The sequence below is a fragment of the Malurus melanocephalus genome, unplaced genomic scaffold (genome assembly GCF_030028575.1).
Source record: "Malurus melanocephalus ecotype Western Australia unplaced genomic scaffold, MMel_1.1 scaffold_237, whole genome shotgun sequence".
Classification (NCBI taxonomy): domain Eukaryota; kingdom Metazoa; phylum Chordata; class Aves; order Passeriformes; family Maluridae; genus Malurus; species Malurus melanocephalus.
In genome coordinates this window covers 506,831-512,695 of record NW_026623469.1, presented here as the reverse complement: position 1 = coordinate 512,695, position 5,865 = coordinate 506,831, and positions in this window count along the sequence as shown.

Here is a 5,865-nt window from a genome sequence, read left to right as displayed (position 1 = left end):
TGCCGGCCGGCCGGGTGCCGGGCGGTGGCGGAAGAGCCCTCCCCCGGGGGCAGCGCGGCCGCCGCCACCTCCATGTCCGGAGCTGCCCCGGTGCGGCAGCGCGGTGGCTCGGCCGTGGCCGCCGGGGCTGCGGGACGCTCCGCCGGGGAGCGGCCCCGGGGGCAACTGTTGAGCCGGGGGCTGCGAGGCACGGCGCGGGGCAGCACCGCGGGCCTGGCCCCCAGCAAGGCTGCGGCGTGCGGGGCGAAGCCCCCGAAGCGGCCGCGAGGCCGCCGTGTCCCGGGCGGGAGGGGTCTGCCTGCCCCTCGGAGCTCCGGCGGTGGCGCGGSGCCGTGGGCCGTGCCGCGGCCTCGCGGGGTTCGGGAGCGGGACGTGCCGCGCCTCGGGCGGGGGGCTCGCCCGGAGAACCCCCGCGGCCCCGGCCCTGGGGCGGGCTGTGGCTGGGGCCGGGGCGGTGCCGCTCCGCGCCGACGCCCCCCGGCGCCCGGGGCGGGGCGGCGGGGGCGGCCGGTCCCCCGCCCGTGCCCACGGTGATGGCCGGGCAGCGGCGGGACCGGGCAAGAGAGGCGGCGCTTCCTGCCGCTCTCACCGGGGAGGAAACTAGCCTTCCCGCGGCGGCGTGTCGGTACCGGGAGGGGTCCTGGCTCCTCGGCGAGCGGCATCGGTACCCTCATCCCAGCCTGGGTGAGGCCGGTTCAGAGCAGCACCGGGAAAAGGTCTTCCAGGCTAAAATAGAGACGAAGTGAGTTTCTGCTCTCGCAGAACATCCGCTCTCCAGCACACTCATCCCATGGAGTTCAGGGATGAGTGCCAGTGCAGGGCCAGTGCATCCCGTGCCCTTCGCAGCTCCTCTGCATCTTTTTGGCCTGTCTGCAGCAGCCTTCCCTTCTCTTTCTTCTCTTTGCTTCCTTCTGTTTCATTTCCACTGTGCTGCTTCCATTGCCCTAGCCGCCCTTTGGGTTTAGGCAGTCCTAGTGGCAGCAATGACTGGAAGCTGTGTGGCGCCAGTCGRGGACACCATCTCATCGCTGTCACCCGGGTCGGGAGGCACATTCCAGGTGTCAGAGCCCAGGCTCCAGTGGGGTTTGGCCTTCASATCTGCCCTTGGGACCTCTGGGCTCTGGAGCACCAGCCTGGCTTGTGGGCATGGGAGGCTGCGCTCTGCTTTTGGTATTTTGGATGATGTGCACCTTGTCAGAGACATTTTTGCATGTTGTCRTCCCTTAATGGATCTTTTTCAGTCCTTAAAAATTTGTGGCTTCAGTGGGGGCAGCCTGGTTGTTGCAGATGATCCAGGGTTTTGTGACACCAGTGGTACAGCAGCTGGGACCAATTCTCATAGCATTGCCCAGTGTGGAGCAAACTTTTATTTTTTTCTGAAATAGGGACAGATTTTCTCTTTTTTATTTCCAATTCATCGTGCCGAGTATCTATAATTACGTGTGGTGTTACTGTGTCTTTAAATCAGCTTAAGCAAATGCGTGTAGGCAAAGCCTGGCTCAGCTCCGCTGCAGCCGGGGCTGCTGTGCAGGCAGCGGGGACCAAACCCGGCTCGGGGCCGCCCTCACCGGGCACCACTCTGCCCAGACAGCCCCAGAGGCAGCCTGGCCCATCCTTGCTGGATTTTTTTCCAGTTTAGTCATTCCTGGTCCATTCTGCTACAGTTTCTGACCTCTGCGTGAGTGGTAACATAACATAGGATAGACTCTTCTCCTTTTTTTCTGTTTTCTTGTTTAAATTTTTCCCTCATTGCATATCGTGCCCACTGTGAGCCTTTTGAGAGGGCTGTCATAGGGTTTTTTATTTAATTTTTGATTAAATTTTTAATTTTTTGCCAGCAGTTTACTCCACAGGGTTTTCCAAAGCAGTGCTCRGAGCTAAGGTGCTGCAGGCAGCTCTTGGGATTGTTGCTTGCTCTGGCCCTCTGCACCTCCGATGGACACCAGACCATCACATATCAAAACAAATAGAATTCCTTGCCTGTGTTACTAATGGCAACGAAGAATTGCCAAAGTGAACAAACTATGGCRAGGGAAGGAGACCTGCCTGTCACTGCATACTGTTCCCTTCTGGCCCACTGGACCCCTAGGAAGAGCTGCAGTGCACATCCCACCTCATTSCGCTGCTCCCGCTCCTGTCAAAGTGGCCGGCTGTGCTCTGAGTGCCGAAACTCGAGTTTCCAGCAGCTGACCTCGTTTTATATTTTGTAGCCATCCAGGGGATAAAACCCCCTTCCTTCCAGGCTTCGCTGCTCTGGGAATGAATGTTTCAAAGGTGTCTCCTCCGGGTGTGTTTCCAGGGTCAAAGTGCATTTCTCCCGGCCTTCCGCAGAGTCCCCCAGCCACAGGAGCCACACAGTGCTGTGGGAGGGCTGCCACGGCATCCTTCCCATCTCCTGCTGCCAAGGGATGTGGTAGCCTTTCTTCTGTTCYATACCTTAAGGCTGGGAAGTCCTTTTCCTTCCTCTGTGCTGCTGCCTCCCTCAGTGCCAGCATGGACGGAGGCACCACCAACTGGGCAGCGTTTACCATGTTCATAAAGGCTCTGGAGCAGCTGAGCTGCACCAAGTGCACCGCAGTGGGATCCCCTGGAGCCAGCTCATGCCGTGGCTGCCATTCATGCAGGGGGAAAGGCAAAGCTGATGTTTTCCCGAGGTGAAGTCGTGCCATCAGCTGATGCGTTGCTGGCAGTGCAACACATTGCTGCTTGTTGGGTCTTTGCTAGCTGCTGTCCCACCTGGGTTGGGGATGATGCGCCTGCCCTGAGCCCAGGCAGAGAGAATCCTTGTGCTGCGGGAGTTGAGACAGGCTGCTGGTGTTTCAGTACCTGYCACCTCACACCTGCCTAGGCAGGGTGCAGCAGGACAGTGTGTAGCKCATGTGCCAGGGCTGGCATGGAGAAGAGGAAGAGTAAGCGCCTTGAAATGCAAGTGGTTTTAGTTTTCAGAAATGCACAGAGCAGGAAAATAYGTGGAAAGCCTCTTGTGGGAGATCAAGGCAGCGTGGTCCTACAGAGGGATATGTTTGCACTGTGGAGAAGTGATTGACACAGGCTGTCACTAGGAGGAGCAGGGAAAAGCCCCCTTCCCATGCTGGGAGGCCTGGCTCCACCGCAGGTGCCGTAAGGTGGGTGCTGTAGGAGGCCATGGCTCTGGTTAATCTGATCAAAGTGAGTTAGACCATGTGGCAGCATGGTTGTGACATCTGTGAGGGCAAACACCGACAGCACCAAACTCCCCAGTGAGAAGCAAACCCTTAGCTATCCGTGACTGGCAGGTTGGTGCCAGCCTGAAAAGTTGCTTTACATGTTTTCCAGTGCCAGCACTTGAGGAGCTGAGGTTGAGGACCTGATTGGGCCAAGGGATCACTGTCACTGGGAGAGGAGGGTGGCTTGCAGCAGGATAGCTTCAGAATCTACTTTGCAACCCTTTTGCTGCATTAATGCTGGGGTGAGAGGTTTGAGTGTGAGGGGCAGCATTGCTGCAGGAAATGATTAGGCAGCCTCACTTCAGGCAACTCAGCTTGGGATCCCCAAGAGCCAGGGRACAGAGTTTAGCAAGGGTCAGCATGGAGATGGCATCAGCTTAGTTCTTGTCAGCACTAGGAGCTGGTAGGTGAATGCCGGGGGAGCCTGTCCTGGAACCTTGGCTCAGCCTGCCCTGAAATGATAGCTGTCTTGGCACTGTCAGGTCTTCATTGCAAGGAGATTTGTCTAGAGATAATGGTTAAAAAATATCCATTCTTGGAGAACTTTGTCTCAGGAAACTTGTTTTCATCATTACTCAGAAGAGTAATTTTTTGACTTAATCCAAGGGAACTTCCACGTGTARCCATTGCTAACCTGAGTAAAAGCAAGCTTTCACTGCAAGGAAAACATCTGCTTTGCTTATCCTGGAGCCTGGAAGAGGCGGGTTTGCAGAGCAACATCATTTCCTTTTGCGAAATGATGAGATGTATTGCCTTAATGAACAAAATCCCCTTTTCTTTTAATTCACCATATTAGTTTCATTGCAAACCTCTCCAAGGGCTTGTTGTTGGCATCAAGCATATTGAGCACCTTCCTTGCTCACAGTTCTTAGGCCACRTTTTGTTTTGGGAGGTGAAGGTGCTTTAATACTGTGTGAGCTTCCCCACGCAGAATGCCTCGATGTTCTTACTTCATTCTGAACTCGTTTTCTTTGGCGTTAATTGGAATTGGCTGAGCACCTATTTAGCTAAATCAAAATAAGACTGTGGTTTCGTATACACTTCCTTTGGCAGACGTTGTGGATTAAGTAGAGTCTGTGCCAGGCTGTGCCCTCTCCCTCTTGGTGAAGCTGATCTAGGAGCTGGTATGGGTTAAAACCAGTCCAGCCAGGAAAAAAAAAGAAAAAAAAGAGGTTTTAAAGAGAGATCGACTCCCTGGTCAAGTTTACTGGGATACTGCAGTGACATGACTGAAGAGGTAAGAGGAGAGAAGGGCTTCAATAGTTTCTCAACAGCTTCTTCTGCTCGAAGACAGGCATGTGAAGCCATGYCCTAGTTGTGTTCTCCAAGGGTTTCCTACGAGTTTAATTACATCCCTTTAATGTCACTTCCAGCTGCACCAGTGTAGATGGGAGATCTGCTCAGTTTCTTAGTGCCGACTCGGCTAACAGTCTTCTGACCTGGGAGGCTGCAGTTACTCTCTCTGGTTCAGTGTTGCATCAAAAGGCTGCTCATCCCTGCATTTCCCAATAAACTGCCTGGTCTGCTTCTTTAGGATGCTCTTGCTCCACTGGTTTGTGCTTGAACCCACATCTGACTCTTGGCCCCTGTTTTATTCCTTCTCTGAATGCATATCTGGGTTCTTTTCCTTTTTTCTTCTTCATTCCCTGCAAAAAGCCTGTCTTTGGCATGTGTCCCACCTCGTCCTTAGAGGATATAGGCCAAGAATCCACAAAACAGTGTTGATCTCCCAGCTCTTCTCTTGTGGCCATCATGCTGGCTCTTTTGAGCAGCTCTTACTCAGGCACTCTGAACGTGCTGTTTCTCCCAGCTTCTTGTAGCACCTTGTTATCAATCCTCCCTTGCCAGACTTATTCTGGGGTCACACCTGATCTCCACTTGTCCCCAGCTCCACGTGCAGCCACACGCATCCCYTTCCCCTGTTGCACAGAAGGTCCCTTCTGATTCCTCCTGAAACATCTGTCCTGCTGCTGTACTTGGGGGCAGAACCTTCCTCCTCCCCTTCTTTCAGTTTAGCCTAAGATGGTGAAATCCCCGCAGATTGTTTGTTCCCCTATTTCCTTTATGTTGCATTTCTCTCCAAGCATCGAAAGACTCCTCCCCTTCCTGCTCCAAGCCACCTCGTTCTCTTTGGGTATGACCCTGCTCTCTACCTCGGGGTCTGCCTATCTCCCCCATCGCTACTGAGGATTTCTTACATCTCACAATGTGTGTTTTAGCAGGTTTCCTCTCTTCCCCTGACCTCTGCTTTCCGTACGCTGTTTGCTCACTTGTGCCCTTGTACGTGCAGATGGGTCTGCCGCTTTCTCTTTGGCACACCAGCTGCCTTGCCCCCGTTTCTTCCTTATGCCTGGCCCTTTTTTCCTCTCCGGAGGATCCCCACTGTCACGTTCAGGCTGCAGTGAGGACACCCAGCAGCAGCTGCGTTCAGAGGAGCYGCTCAGTCCCATGGCTCGTCCCTCGAGCTGTTGGCCGGCAGGTCCCTCTGGGGCTCCTTTCATGGCACAAGCTGCAGCTTGTCCCATGCAGAGCTGATGTCGCCAGGAGTTTGTCAGGGAAAAGACAACCGACAGAGATTTGGGATCACATGCTGCTTCCAKCTAATTCCCACTCCCACYGCTGCATTGAGAGYGTTGCCGTGGCTTTGTGCCTGCTTYAC